This window comes from Chlorocebus sabaeus, chromosome 23, assembly GCF_047675955.1.
Source record: "Chlorocebus sabaeus isolate Y175 chromosome 23, mChlSab1.0.hap1, whole genome shotgun sequence".
Classification (NCBI taxonomy): Eukaryota; Metazoa; Chordata; class Mammalia; order Primates; family Cercopithecidae; genus Chlorocebus; species Chlorocebus sabaeus.
Window position 1 is genome coordinate 68,232,391 of NC_132926.1, and position 17,041 is coordinate 68,249,431.

Genomic DNA, 17,041 nt, shown 5'->3' on the forward strand with positions numbered 1-17,041 from the left:
TAAGGTCATGATGGGTTTCAGGACACACAAGCATAAAATATGGCACGTTGGCATTTGAAAAAATAGGAAAACGCAGGAAGATCATTCTATGACCTTTCCCTTCCCCCTTCCCCTAAAGAAGGTCATAAAACAGTTTTCTGACCTTCCTCTCAAGTAAGCCATAAAAACCTCATGTGAGATGTGCCTACCTGTATTAGTCCATTTTCACACTGCTAATAAAGGCATACCCAAGACTGGGCAATTTATGAAAGAAAGAGATTTAACTGGACTTAAAGTTCCATGTGGCTGGGGAAGCCTCACAATCATGGCAGAAGGCAAGGAGGAGCAAGTCACATCTTACATGGATGGCAGCAGACAAAGAGAATGAGAAAGACACAAAAGTGGAAACCCCTGATAAAACCATCAGATCTCAAGACTTATGCACTACCACGAAAACAGTATGGGGGAAACTGCCCCTATGATTCAATTATCTCCCACTGGGTCCTTCTCACATGTGGGAATTATGGGAGTACAATTCAAGATGAGATTTGGGTGGGGATACAGGGCCAAACCATATCATTCCACCCCTGGCCCCTGCCAAATCTTATGTCCTCACAGTTCAAAACCAATCATGCCTTCCCAATAGTCCCCCAAAGTCTTAACTTATTTCAGCATTAACTCAAATGTCCACAGTCCAAACTCTCATCTGAGACAAGTCAAGTCCCTTCTGCCTATGACCCTGTAAAATCAAAAGCAAGATAGTTATTTCCTAGATACAATGGGGGTACAGACATTGGGTAAATACCATTCCACGTGGGAGAAATTGGCCAAAACAAAGGGGCTACAGGGTCCATGCAAGTCCAAAATCCAGCATGGCAGTCAAATCTTAAAGTTCCAAAATAATCTCCTTTGATGCCATGTGTCACATCCAGGTCATGCGGATGCAAGAGGTGGGTTCCCATGGCCTTGGGCAGCTCCACCCTGTGGCTTTACAGGGTACAACCTCCCTCCTGGCTGCTTTAATGGGCTGATATTGAGTGTCTGTGGCTTTTCCAGGTGCACAGTGTAAGATGTTGGTGGGAGCAGGGGGTCGGGAGCAAGATGGCCGAATAGGAACAGCTCCAGCCTCCAGCTCCCAGTGCGAGTGACACAGAAGATGGGTGATTTCTGCATTTTCAACTGAGGTACCAGGTTCATCTCACTGGGGAGTGCTGGACAATCGGTGCTGGTCAGCTGGTGCAACCCAACCAGTGAGAGCTGAAGCAGGGCGAGGCATCGCCTCACCTGGGAAGCACAAGGGGGAAGGGAATCCCTTTTCTTAGCCAAGGGAAACTGAGACACACAACACCTGGAAAATCGGGTAACTCCCACCCTAATACTGCGCTTTACCAAGGGTCTTAGCAAACAGCACATCAGGAGATTATATCCCACACCTGGCCCAGAGGGCTCCACACCCACGGAGTCTCCCTCATTGCTAGCACAGCAGTCTGAGATCTAACTGAAAGGCAGCAGGGAGGCTGGGGGAGGGGCGCCCGCCATTGCTGAGACATAAGTAGGTAAACAAAGCCTCCAGGGAAGCTCGAACTGGGTGGAGCCCACCGCAGCTCAAGGAGGCCTGCCTGTCTCTGTAGACTCCACCTCTGGGTGGAGTGTGACAGCTGTCTGACAGCTTTGAAGAGAGCAGTGGATCTCCCAACATGGAGGCTGAGATCTGAGAATGGACAGACTGCCTGCTCGAGTGGGTCCCTGACCCCTGAGTAGCCTAACTGGGAGACATCCCCTCCTAGGGGCAGACCGACACCTCACACCTCACACGGTGGGGTACACCCCTGAGACAAAGGTTCCAGAGCAAGAATCAGACAGCAGCACTCACTGTTCAGCAATATTCTATCTTCTGCAGCCTCTGTTGCTGATACCCAGGCAAACAGGGTCTGGAGGGGACCTCAAGCAATCTCCAACAGACCTACAGCTGAGGGTCCTGACTGTTAGAAGGAAAACTAACAAACAGAAAGGACGCCCACACCAAAACCCCATCAGTACGTCACCAGCATCAAAGACCAAAGGCAGATAAAACCACAAAGATGGGGAAAAAGCAGGGCAGAAAAGCTGGAATTCAAAAAAATCCGAGCACATCTCCCCCTCCAAAGGAAGATGTTGGTGGATCTACCGTTATCATTCTGGGGTCTGGAGGATGGTGTCCCTCTCCTCACAGCTCCACTAGGTGGTGCCCCAGTAGGCACTCTGTGTGAGTGCTCTGGCCCCACATTTCCCTTCTGCACTGCCCTAGCTGAGGTTCTCCATGAGAGCCCCACCCCTGCAGCAAACTTACACCTGAGCATCCAGGCATTTCCATACATCTGAAATCTAGGCTCTAGAGGTTCCCAAACCTCAATTCTTGACTTCTATTCACTGGCAGGCTCAACACTACCTGGAAGCTGCCAAGGTTTGGGGCTTGCACCATCTGAAACCACAGCCTGAACTCTACACTGGCCCCTTTCAGCCACAGCTGGAATGGCTGAGATGCAGGGCACCAAGTTCCTAGGCTGCACACAGCTCGGGGATCCTGGGTCAGGCCCGCAAAACCACAGTCAGGTCTAGGACTGACACCGGTGTCAGTCCTAGGCCTCCAGATCTGTGATGAGAGGGGCTGCCATGAAGACCTCTGACATGCCCTGGAGACATTTTCCCCATTGCCTTGGTGATTAACATTTGCCTACTCATATGCAAATTTCTGCAGCTGGCTTAAATTTCTCCTCAGAAAATGAGATTTTCTTTTCTATCATGTTATCAGGCTTCAAATTTTTTAAACCTTTATGCTCTGTTTCCCTTTTAAAACTGAATGCTATTGACAGCACCCAAGTCACCTCTCGAATGTTTTGCTGCTTAGAAATTTCTTTTGCCAGATACCCTAAATCATCTCTCTCAAGTACAAAGTTCCACAAATCTCTACGGCAGGGGCAAAAATGCTGCCAGTCTCTTTGCTAAAACGTAACAAGAGTCTCCTTTGCTGCAGTTCCCAATAAGGTCCTCATTTCCATCTGAGACTACCTCAGCCTGGACCTTGTTGTTCATATTACTATCAGCATTTCTGTCAAAGGCATTCAACAAGTTTCTAGGAAGTTCAAAACTTTCCCACATTTTCTTGTCTTCTTCTGAGCCCTCCAAACTGTTCTAATCTCTGCCTGTTACCCAGTTCTAAAGTTATTTCTACTTTTTCAAGTATCTTTTCAGCAACAGCACCACACTTCTGGTACTAATTTACTATATTAGTCCATTTTCACATTGCTAATAAAGACATACCCAAAACTGGGCAATTTACAAAAGAAAGAGGTTTAATTGGACTTACAGTTCCACATGGCTGGGAAAACCTCACAATTATGGCGGAAGGCAAGCAGCAGCAAGTCCTTTCTTACATGGATGGCAGTGGGCAAAGAGAATGAGGAAGATGCAAAAGTGGAAACCCCTGAGAAAACCATCAGATCTCATGAGACTTATTCATTACTGCAAGAACAGCATGGGAGAAACTGCCTCCATGATTCAATTATCTCCCACCAGGTCCCTCTCACAACACATGGGAATTATGGGAATACAATTCTAGGTGAGATTTGGGTGGGGACACAGAGCCAACCATATCACTACCCTATACCTGAAGGAAACTAGCATCCTTACCCTCAAAGACACAGAGATGCCAAGAGGAATCTGGGCAGACAGGATTTGCTAAGATCTCCCAAGTTGTCACCATTAGGTCTTATCATCTTTGTCCAATCATACTTCCCTACAACCTTTTCATCAAACCTAGCATAAAAATATACAAGTTTACCTGTTTTGTTTTGTTTTTTTTTTTTGAATTTTCATTGCTAAAGGCTCCAATAAAAAGGCAAGATCTCTCTAAGCATGGGACCACAGGTCATAGATGGATTCAAAGATTTTCTGATTTGTAATTGGTTAGGGAGACAAAGCTTTGTCTAAAAATTTAGGATCCACGGAAGACTGTGAGCTCTGGCTCATGGGTATAAACTCCAGGCTCCTCAGGAAGAAATTTAGAACAAAGAACAGTGGTCAGAGCCCACTCCTCAGTTCCTCCTCATTTAAGGTCTATGCACTGGCAGATCCAGATGGTGGGGGTCTGGGTTTCTGAAAAATAACTCAGAGAGATATCTTAAGATATTATTCTTAGTTTCTATAGAAAGCTAAACATATGCTAACTCTAACTTCCTTGGCTATTGTTTTAAGGTACTATTACCTTCTTGCTTATGAAGTTGGTCATTTACTTCTCAGAACTAGCTAGGTGCCCAGAATTCCCCGGAAGAAACTCAAGATTTTTATTCATTTTCATGCTTGGAGTTCCCACAAGCACCTAAGAAGCGTCCCTGCTCCATCTCAACCCCAGTGTGCAGTGGTTCTTAAATACAGTGGCCTGCATGCTACCTTTCTCTGAGTGCACCTGTGTATGCCACTCTCACAGGGCTTAATGTGAAAAAAAAAAAAAAAAAGGCATTCACAGCAACAGGTCTCTCCAAAGAAACCTCCATGCAAACCCTCCCTCGTCTATTCTCTCAACCCTTGAAGTGGGTAAGGAGGTCAAGGGTCATGGAGTCATTTCTTTACATTTCTCCTAAAGAATCACTCTAAGGCAATTGGGCACCACACTGAAATTTCATGTTTATGCTACCTTGGTGCTTAGTGGGATCTTCAGTTTTCACATTGTTACATAAAAGACAGGGCAAGGCCAGCTGGGTCGGCCAGGACTTGGTGCCTGAGGGTGACGGATCCTACACAAATAATGCTGAAGCAGAATAAGCCAAAGACGTACAACCTTTGAAAGCATCCAAGCCAAAAAGTCAGAAAACACACACACTACAGCAGGCCCTAGGGCATCATAACCGTGGGACAGAATAGAAACTCAGAATCTGAAACAAAATTAAATTGGAATAAGAAAAAGTCAGCAATGAATGAGATTTGGGACAATTTCAGCCCACATTGTTGGGGATTCCAGTGCTTAATAAGATGAAAAACAGATACAATAGTATTTTTATTTAATTAATTTCCTACAGCAAGTTGGTTCTTTGGTTAAGGAAGATACAACAAAATTGCCTGGAAATTGTAAGCAGTCCCTAGAGATTTATGTAAAACAGACAAGATACGGACTCCCAACACTACCCATTCCCCAACAACAGGAAAGCAGCATTCCCAAACCCAGAAGCTGCTGGCCTTATAAGCTCAAGTTTCATGATAGTCGACCTACCTGGAAACAGTAAGTTTTCATCCTCATAACCACTCCTCTCCCATTGCCATGTCAATATTGGCTGTCTCTGTTCATCAGCCATACCACAGTGCAGCATTTGAATGCTCACTCTCACCAATAACTGAACTAATGAGAGTTTAGTCCATGGTGTTTTAGTAACCATTTTCTAACAGTGTTTGGGAAATGGAAATTGTCTGCTGCTCCCACACCCAGCCTGTAACTGCATGTCCAGTGGGCCTGACTGAACTCTGGACCACCAGACAGGTGTTAGCAAGGAAAATAAGGTTGTATAAAATGTCTGTTGGTACCAGTGGCCACTATGGTTTTACCGTATTTAATGCAAGTCAAAGCTGGTGACTTCTACCTACCTATCCACCTATCTTCCTATCTACCTTTCTTCCTACTTACCTACCTACCTATATTAGTTTGCTAAGTTGCCATTACAATTCACAAACTGGGTGACTTAGAACAACAGAAATTTATTCTCTCATGATTCTGGAGACTAGAAGCCTGAAACCCACTGTTAGCAGCGTTGGTTCCCTCTAAGGGGCATGTTATAATTTGAATAAGTCAAGTGTTGAAACTTAATGGCCAATGTCATAGCAGTAAGAGGTGAAGCCTTTAAGAGGTAATTAGGTTATGAGGGCTTCTCCCTCATGAATAGGATTAAGATGCTTAGAAAAGAGGTGTCAAGTTATATTCTGCCCTTTGAACATACCTTCCTCTAATTGAGGACACAGTGATTCTCCTCTCAGGAGGATACAGCAAGATGGCACCACCTTGCAAACAGAGACCATGCCCCTCACCAGATACAGTTTACTGGCACCTGAATCTTGGACTTCCTAGCCTCCAGAACTATGAGAAATAAATTTCTGCTCATTATAAATTACCCAGTCTACAGCATTTTGTTATAGTAGTACAGATGAGCTAAGCTAGGCTGTGAAAGAGAATTTGTTCCATGCCTCTCTCCAGGCTTCTGGTGCTTTGCTGGCAACATTTGGTGTTCTTTGGTTTGTGGATGCATCACCTCAATCACTGACTTCACCTTCACATGGTATTCTCCCTGTGAGTGAAATGGTAAATGGTGGCTGAAACTTCAGTGAGACGAGGAAATGGAGGATGAGAGGGCAATGACAGAGGACTTTCATTTTAACAGCTATGAAGAGATCAGAGATGAGCCTGCATCCTGAGCTAGGCAGGGGAGGGGAACAGACTCTACTCATTGTTGGGATTCCCCAAAGGAACCCACTCTCAGGGGAAGAATGGATTAGGAAAAACACTCTCCCACCCTCAGAACAACAGGACAAACATATTTGTTGAAGTAACATATAGTACTTTGGGAACTGAATACCACAATGCACGGGTAAAGCAGCAGATTAGAGGATGTGGAGAAATAGGAACACTTTTACACTGTTGGTGGGATTGTAAACTAGTTCAGCCATTATGGAAAACAGTATGGCGATTCCTCAAGGATCTAGAACTAGATGTACCATATGACCCAGCCATCCCATTACTGGGTATATACCCAAAGGATTATAAATTATGCTGCTATAAAGACACATGCACACGTATGTTTATTGCAGCACTATTCACAATAGCAAAGACTTGGAATCAACCCAAATGTCCATCAGTGACAGATTGGATTAAGAAAATGTGGCACATATACACCATGGAATACTATGCAGCCATAAAAAAGGATGAGTTTGTGTCCTTTGTAGGGACATGGATGCAGCTGGAAACCATCATTCTTAGCAAACTATCACAAGAACAGAAAACCAAACACCGCATGTTCTCACTCATAGGTGGGAACTGAACAATGAGATCACTTGGACTCGGGAAGGGGAACATCACACACCGGGGCCTATCATGGGGAGGGGGGAGGGGGGAGGGATTGCATTGGGAGTTATACCTGATGTAAATGACGAGTTGATGGGTGCAGCACACCAACATGGCACAAGTATACATATGTAACAAACCTGCACGTTATGCACATGTACCCTACAACTTAAAGTATAATAATAATAAATAAATTTTTTAAAAAAAGCAGATTAGAAATCTGAAGAGAAAATTCGACAAGCAGAAAATAGATTTGAAAAAATGATCAAAGATGAAGTGGAAATAGACAGAGATGCAAGCCATGAAAGTGATATTAAGCAGAATAGAGGACAAAATGTGGTGCTCCATTGCATGCCTGATAAGAGAAGGGGAAGGAGAAAATGGAGGAAATGAAAGAGGCAATACTGAAAGAGACCATAGCTGTGAAATTTTCACAATTGGTGAAAGACAAAACCTTAGTTTTAGGAATTGCAGTGGGTTTCAAGCAGAATTAACACAGCCAAAACTGAACCCTCATGGTGAAACTGCCAAGAAACCAAAGACAAAAAGTGAAAAGGCTAGAGTAAGGCTATCAATTATTTATGAAGTGACACTAATCAGACTGATAGCAGACAATACTAACAGCAGAAGAAAATAACTCAATAACATCTTTGAAGTGCTGAGGGAAAAGAACTGCCATGAGAAAATTTTAAACGTGGCCAAACTATCATTAAAGAATAGGGTAACATAAAGACATTTTCAGACAAAACTGAAAGAGAAAAGTTCTCAATGTTCTTGCTTATTGACAATATATAGAACTGTATTGCAGCTTAGGGAAATCAATACAATTTTGTTCTTTAAACCTGTAGCTTAAAAAAAAAGTGTCTATAATTCTCTCCATTTATGTGCAGCATCACTATTTATTAGAAGCCAATAAGTTACCACCGCATACTTTTTGATGATAGCGATGATGATTCCTACACTGAACAGTGTCTCTGGAGGAAATCACCTCGTGCTACATTGTGTGGAACAGACAGGACCCTAAGTGCAGAATCAGGAAACCTGAATTCAAGCTCTAACTCTACCATTAATTACCTCAGCAGCTTTGGATGATTTACTCTGGTTCCTTGTATATTTAAATAGGTAGGTGATTGGTTGATTTTTACAACTCCAATCTCCATCACTCTTCAACTCACCCTGTACCCTCCTGACAATGGTGAATTGGGATACACCCAGGATCCACACACGAAATTATTTCACAGAATTCAATCCAGACAGCTTGAATACTCTCTCCTTTCAAGGGAAAAATCTCAAACCTAAAATCTATGCTCAAGAAATACAGATTGGTAGGCCAAAAACCGTTTAGATCAACTTTTCATTACAAAAAAAAAAAATCTTAAAAGTTCAATACTCCAATTCAATTCTCTCCCACCCTCTATTTTACACACCCCAAAGAGTCACAACTCCTTTGGGTTTTGCCATGTGTTTCAGCCTATGGGACTAACCAAAACTCCTATGAGTCTGGAATTTCTATCATTCTAACACCACCTCGCAGTTTTAGTTCCTCCTCCTAAATACATCAGCATTTTCTTTGTAGTTTAAGTTACTGCTCTCCTACTTCCAATAGAGGGTGAAAAAACGATTGATCATCTTGCTTTCAATGACCGCAAGAAATATTAAATTCTTCTGGCCCAAAAGAACATTTCCCACAAGCATCATTTTAAATCTTAATTACAGGTTTATGTATTATTCAGGCAATGTTGGAAACTCAGCTTTGGAATAGCATTATACCATTAGTCTTCATTCGCTCTCTTTAGTCTTTCCCCCAATTTCCAAATAATGGCCATTCTAATCCTCTTGCTTCTTTAATTATATTTTAGTGAGAGTCATCTTTTTCTTAGAGCACCAGACTTTCTCTGGCAAAATGCCCATGACTTCAAAAAAGGATCTGATTCTCCTCTGGGCCCCTTGCTGACAAGGGTTAGGGATGTGAGTAGGCTATTATTTATCACCAAAAAGTCAGCAGAAGGGATAGAAAAGGATCACTAGGTTAATATAAAGATAATTCTTTTCTTCTTGTAATGTACACACACACAGGTGCACACACACAGGCACACACTTGTCCAAAGATTAAAATAAAGCCAGATAATTCTTCACCAGTTGTTCAGTGATGCTATTGGCATTATCAAAAACCTAAGATCTGAATTAGAGTAGCTAATACTTATCAAGAGATCTCTGTGTACAGGTTACCTGACTGCATACCTGTGTCCTCTCTATGTACTGCTTCACTGTTTCCCTGCTACGTTTCTAAAGTGCTCTGGGCCCTCCACCCTCCACATGCTGTCAGATCTTCGTAGATAAGGTCCTTTTCATCTTTCTATATATGGAAAAGTATAATGAATAAATTTCCCATCCCCTGCCCTCTCTTAGAAAGAGCCCTAAAATTAAAAGAAATCAATTTGAAATTGATGCTACTCCTCACAGGACACAAAAAGATCAACCTAATACCATGATTTCTGTTTTGTTTTGCTTTGTTTAGTTTAGTTTTGTTTTGTTTTCAGTGATACTCAGCCTTCAGTAAAACAGAAAAGAGTCAGATACTCCTTCACACAATTATGATTATCTATTGTTCCTAAGGGCTAGGCCAGGAACATGATAACAAAAGAAATATTTTTTTTCTTTTGTAGGTTTTTGTTTGTTTGTTTGTTTGTTTGTTTGTTTTTGAGATGGAGTCTTACTCTGTCCCCCAGGCTGGAGTGCAGTGGCGAGATCTCAGCTCACTGCAACCTCTGTCTCCCAGGTTCAAGCGATTCCCCTGCCTCAGCCTCCTAAGTATCTGGAACTACAGGCACGTGCCACCACGCCCAGCTAATTTTTGTATTTTTAGCAGAGATGGAGTTTCACCATGTTGACCAGGATGGTCTCGATCTCTTGACCTGGTGATCCACCCACCTTGGCCTCCCAAAGTGCTGGGATTACAAGTGTGAACCACCATGCCCGGCCTGTAGGTTGTTTTTAAAGATAAAACTTGTTTGCTATAAACTATATATTCTTAACTGTACAGCTAAATTTTTCCTTCTGTATGTAACCTATGTAACTACCACACAGACCAATATATAGAACATTTTCATCACTCCAGAAAGCTCCCTCATACTTCCTCACTCACTCACCTCAATGATAACCACTACTCTGATTTTTATCATCTTTGACAATATTTGCCTGTCTTTCACTTCATGTATGTGGAATCACATAGTATGTACACTATACACTTTTGTGTCTGGTTTCTCTTTTCCAACAGAATACTTTTGAGATTTATCCATACTATTGTAAATATCAGTTCTTTCTTTTTTTTATTGCTGAGTAGTGTTCCATTTTATGAATACACTATAATTTGCTTTCGTATTCCTCTATTGTTGGATATTTGCAGCATTTCTAGTTTTTGGCTATTATGACTAAAGCTGCAAAGAACAGTCTTTCATGTGCCTTTTGGTTGATATATGAACTCATTTCTCTTGGATATATACCTAAAAGTAGAACTGAGAACTGCTGGGTCATACGATAGAAGAAGATAGAAGTTCATTTAGATTTAATAGATACCAGCAAACAGTTTTTCAAAGTGGCTGAACCAGTTTGTCTGGAAACTGTTTATACTTCTATCAGCAATGTATGTGAGCTCCCGCTGCTCTACAATCTCACCTACACTTTATGTTGAATCTTTTCATTTTAGCCAATCTACTCTGTTTATACTTTTCCCTCATTGTGGTTTTAACTTGGGTTATATGATTTATAGGTGTTTAATTTTTACATATCTATATATACTGGATATGACTCCTTTGTCAAGTATATGTATTACAAATATCTTCCCCCAATCTGTGGCTTGCTCACTGAACTCACTTTCTTCACTATGTCTTTTGATGAACAGAAGTTCTTAATTTTAAGAAAACTCAACTTATCTTTTTCCTTTGTCTTTTATGGCTTAATGTTTTTTGGGTCTTTTTTAAGAAATCTTGCCTACTCCATGATCATTTTCTTTTGTTACATTCTAGAAGCTTTATTGTTCTGCCTTTCACATTCAGATCTATGATCCACTTTGAATTAATTTTTATGTATGGTGTAAGGTCAAGTTCAAGATTCATTTTATTTCCCTAAATAGATACTAATTTCTCCAGCACCATTTATTTAAAAATGATCTTTTTCCACTGAATGACAATGGTACCTTTATTGCAAATCAAGAAACCATATATGTGCACATCTATTTGTGGACTTTATCTGCTCCATTGGTTTATTTGTCCATCCTTGCACCAAAGTAGTATTTCCATGAGGTGGGATTAGCTTGTGTGTCTCTGATGAATGCAAATATGCATCTTTGCACAATTGCCCACTTCCCATCTGAACCTCACTGACTTTCACTGTGCAGAATATTCACTGTTATCTCTCACCTCCTAACCCTCTCTTCTCTACTCAGCTTGATGATGCAGCGGTTTAGACTCTGCAAACATTTTTCCTTTGCCAGTGGTTCCCCATTACGTTCTGCCAATAGGGGTCACTAGAGGGAGACTGTGACACTGGAGCAGGGGCAAAGGACTTTCTACTTCCCTTGTGCTCATTGCTCCTATCAGCATTGCCCCAGCAATGGTTTTATGAAACGACAGTGGCAGCTGGGTTTAGCTGTAGTACTACTATAGCTTCAGCTTTGTTTCCACACTCCCAGGGACGCACTTCCTCAGAGACATGACCACCAACCAGGCAGCAGTTCTGCAGCACCCCAAACACCAACCTTCAGGGTTCTATTAACTCCACCCTCTCTTCCTTTTCATCCCTGGGGTGGCAGCTGTTCATAGCTCTTCCTATCACTGTGCTAGCTCAGTGATCCCTGGTTGCTTTTCAGTCCTCTAATACCAATTCCCCATATTTCTTTTTTTCTGTTAGGCTATTTGGTATCATGCTGTTTTTCTAAGTGGACTCTGACTCATTCATTCACTAACAGAAGAGATGACATAGAATTGTGTAGAATTGGAGAGCATGATCACTCTCCCTCCTGGAACAAGAGCCTATAACCCTCTGGATTCTGCACAACTATTCAGAGATGAACAATTATGCTCATCCTATGTTCATTCTTTTAAACGCAATGCCAGAAAACATCAAGGCATTGTCAAGAAAGAGTCAAACTCTGTAAAATATTTGAAGAGATTTATTCTAAGCCAAATATGAGTGACCATGGCCTGAGGCACAGTCTCAAGAGGTCCAAAGAATATGTGCCCAAGGTGGTCAGCCTGGTTTTATATGTTTTAGGAAGACATAAGACATCAATCAATACACGTAAGGCATACATTGGTTTGGTCTGGAAAGGCAGGACAACTTGAGAAGCAGGAGCTTCCAGGTCATAGGTGAATTCAGAGATTTTCTGATTAGCAATTGGCTGAAGAGTTAAACTAATATCTAAAGACCTAGAATCAACAGAAGGCAGTGTGGGTTAAGATAAGAGGTTCTAGAGACCAAGGTTCTTATCATGCAGATGAAGCCTCCAGGTAGCAGGCTTCAGAGAGAATAGATTGCAAACGTTCCTTATCAGACTTAAAAAGGTGCCAAGCTCTTAGTCAGTTCTCTCCTGGATCAGGGAAAAGACCTAGAAAGGGAAAGGGATTCTCTACACAATGTCGATTTTTCCCCACAAGAGACAGCTTTGCAGGACCATTTCAAAATATGTCAAAGAAACGTATTTTGGGAGCCAGGTGCAGTGGCTCATGCCTGTAATCCCAGCACTTTGGGAGGCCAAGGCAGGCAGATGACCTGAGGTCAGGAGTTTGAGACCAGCCTGACCCACATGGAGAAACCCTGTCTCTACTAAAAATACAAAATAAGCCAGGCATGGTGGTGCATGCCTGTAATCCCAGCTACTTGGGAGGCTGAGGCAGAAGAATTGCTTGAACCTGGGAGGCGGAGGTTGCAGTGAGCTGAGATCACACCATTGCACTCCAGCCTGGGTAACAAGAGCAAAACTCTGTCTCAAGAAAAAAAAAAAATGTATTTTGGGGTAAAATACTTTTATTTGTTTCAGGGCCTGCTATATGTCATGCTGATATCTTATTGCTACAAATAGTCTATTTTGACAGTCTTAAGGTCTCTGTTTTAATGCTAATGCTGGTCAGCTGTGCCTGAATTCCAAAGTGAGGACGGTATAATAAGACATATCCAATCACACATTCCCATAATAGCCTGACCTAGTTTTTCAGGTTAATTTTGGAATGCCCTTGGCTGAGAGAAGGGGTCCATTCAGTTCATCAGGGGGCTTAGAATGTAATTTTTGGTTTACAGCATAAAAGCTTCTTTGGAAAAGGATAGAGCTTCCTCAGGGATACAGAAGTTGCTAAGCTGAGAAATATGTGTGTTTCACAGAGGTGGGGACACTTGCAAGAGAAGCTGGTCATCATGAAGGAAACATGCAAGGGAACATGAAGCATATGAAAGCCCAAAGCCTGAAAACATTCTCCTTGTGCAAATAAAAGAAACATCTAAATTCATTAACTTTCAACCATTGTCCCTCCTACCATGCAATACCCTTTTGGGAATCTCTAACCTTTCAGAAAAGTACTTCGCATATACAGACTTTGCTCTATGTATAATGGTAGAACTGGGGGAGAGACGGGTCTACTCTGCCCCATTTTCCTTCCTTTGAAAACCCTTATAAGCAACCATTTAATAGTAAATATTCTCTTGTCATGGTAGTCCATCCTTTGCCAGAAGAGCTGGCTACAGCACTTGCCCTCAGCCTGAACTCTGAAAACTCTATCCTCAGTCTAAACAAAGGGAAAGATGTGCCTGATTGGGTGTTTTTTATAAGCATGACAGCCTGACCCCACTCTTCCCAGGAGTGAAACACACTGAAGTACACATCTGTCCTATGCCCTGCCTGTAAAGTCATCTTCACTCAGCAATCACAGGGAACTTTCCACACACACCAAAGGGAGGTCTGCCTATGAAACAGGACCTACCCACTACCCTAAATCCACTACCACAGAGTCCATACAAAGGATAGGTATTTAGGGTGAACATACCCACATCAGTTCCCTATTCTAATCAGCAAATCTTTCCTTCACAAAAATAAACATGAAACTAAGAATAAACAGTCATTTGAAGAATTTTAACCTGGGAAAGATACAACCAACTGAACAAAACTACTGAAGAGGCCAGGCACAGTGTGGCTCATGCCTATAATCCCAACACTTTGGGAGGCTGAGGCGGGAGGATCGCTTGAGGTCAGGAGTTCAAGACCAGCGTGGCCAACGTGGTGAAACCTCACCTCTACTGAAAATACAAAAATTAGCCAGGCATGGTGGCATATGCTTGTAATCCCATCTACTCGGGAGGCTGAGGCAGGAGAATTGCTAGAACTCAGGAGGCAGAGGCTGCAGTGAGCCAAGATCAGGCCACTGTACTCCAGCCTGGGGACAGAGACTCTATCTCAAAAAAAAAAGAAACTACCAAAGAAAAATTTTACAAGAGGCCTTAAAAGAGGAACTAAATAAACAGAGATAAATTATTTTAACAATAGGAAGAGTTAATATTTGCAACCTTTTAATTTTCCCTTAAGTAATATAAAAAGACCAATAAAATCACAGTAAAAACCCAAGATTTTCATGGAACACAAGAAATGGATACTAAAATTCTTAGAAGAGTCATGTGCAAGCATACCCTTATCAATTTTGGGAAAGATCAAATGATAACTTTCCTGCCAAATATAAAAATGTACTACAAATATTTTGTAATTAAAACAGTATGGTATTTGTCAGAAATGTGTGAATAAACAAATGGAAAAGTGAGCATACTTGGGAATGCAGTACACGACAAGGTAACATTTTGAATGGAAAAGATAAACTTACATAAAAGTATGGCACCATGGCATAAGCACTTGAGAAAAAGTTAAGCTGATTTTACAAATTTGTAGCATAAATTCCATAGGGATCAGAGATTTAAATATAAATAATAAAAACGTAAACATCTAGGATAAAATGAGCAAATATTTTAATCATCTCGGTATGAGTGTGGCAGAGAAATAATTAAAGAATGACATGAATTTGACCACATAGAAATTAAAATTATGTAAAAACAAATTCAATAAATAAAAATAATAGACAAAAAACTGAAGATTCATCAGTAGGTGATTCATTCATTCAATAACTATAGTATATTTATAAAGTTCTGTGCAGCTGTTTTTAAAAGAATGATGTAGCTCTAACATCAGCAGTTTTCAACTGGGGGCAATTTTGCCCCTCCTTCCCGGAGCCGTAGAGCAATAGCTGGAGATGCTTTGGGGTGTCACAACTGAGGAGAGAAGGTACTACTGACATCTAGTGAGCAGAGGCAAGGAATGCTGATATACACCCTACAATATAGGACAGCCCCCACAACAAAGATTGTTGGGTCCAGTGTCAATAGTTCCAAGTTTAAGAAAACTTGCTCTCCATAAGCGAACAAAGAAAGATGCCCCTGACATACGAAGTAGAGGGAAAAGACCAATTGCAGACCGGGCGCGGGGGCTCACGCCTGTAATCCCAGCACTTTGGGAGGTCAAGGCAGGTGGTTCATGAGGTCAGGAGATCGAAACCATCCTGGCTAACATGGTGAAACCCCATCTCTACTAAAAATACAAAAAATTAGCCGGGCGTGATGGCGGGTGCCTGCAGTCCCAGCTACTCAGGAGGCTGAGGCAGGAGAATGGTGTGAACCCAGGAGGCAGAGCTTGCAGTGAGCCGAGATCACACCACTGCACTCCAGCCTGGGCGACAGAGCGAGAAAAAAAAAAAAAAGGACCAAATTGCAGAACAATATGTATATTATGATCTTAATATAGGTAAATATTCCATAATATCAGCAGTAACAATGATTGATGCATTGAGTATTAAACTAATACTCAATGTATTAGTATTAAACTAATATAAATCTAATAGAATATTTAAAACAACTGGTAAAAGAAATATACTCCATGTCTAGACGTGGCCTACTCTATGACTCTGACGTCGTTCTCTCTTGTCTGTCTCTCGGTGAGATGCAGAGGGTAAATTTGAAAATTTTCCCTGAATTGAAGAATTTTCTAGGAAAACAGAAGGTATCAAAATTGCCTCAAGAAGATATATCAATAACAATACAGAAAAGTTAAAAAGTTGTCCTAAAATTATCTCCACAAATAACATTAATGGAGTCCACTTTCTAGGATAAGCTCTCTACTCGTTCAGAGTAGTTAATGCTCTTGCCATCTAAATTATTCCAGATCATGCAAAAAGTGAAAAACTCCTCAATGAATCACACAAAAGTAGTGAATTCCTGATACAAAATCTGACAAAATAGTACGAGAAAAAAGTATGCTTATGTCAGTCTCTCTTATAAATATGTATTCAATAATTTTAAATAAAGTTAGCATAATTATAAGTTAATAATTCAAAGAAGTCCAAATAAAAATATGCCAAGTCAAATCCAAGACAGTGTTTTTTAAAAATGGCCAAATCAGTTTTATTTCGAGAACATAAGAGTGATTTAACATGAGAAGATATATTAACATAATTCAATACATACTGGAACTTTAAAAAGAAAATCTTTAAGTCCTTCTAAATAGGTACAGAAAAGACACTTGATAAATCTCAGAATTCAGTCTTTATTTTTTTTAATTTAAAACCTCTTAGTAAACTAGACCAGGAAGGATATTCCAAGCACCTAGAAGAATGCTGTAAGGTTGGAAAGATTCAAGAAATAATTATCAAATGATCGCATAAACCGTAATTCTTTCATTTGATAAGGAGTGTTTACCTTAAACCAAAAACAATATTTTTTCACTTAATAGTTAACTTCAAAAGCATTTTCTTATCAGGAATTAGAAAAAAATTGCTCACTCTGCAGTTACTTACCTCTGAAATAAGATAACAAAAAACGGAAGGCATACATACCTATTTAAAAAGAGAGGACAAATGATTATTACTGAGAGGTCTCCCTGGAGACTCCTTATCCTTT

General features: G+C 41.0%; 1 long non-coding RNA gene across 1 annotated transcript in view; it reads left to right on the forward strand.

Annotated features, from left to right (window-relative positions):
- Nucleotides 1-17,041, forward strand: part of LOC119627892 (uncharacterized) — a 56,110-nt gene that overhangs the window by 7,700 nt on the left and 31,369 nt on the right. The gene's annotated exons all lie outside the window — the stretch shown is intronic.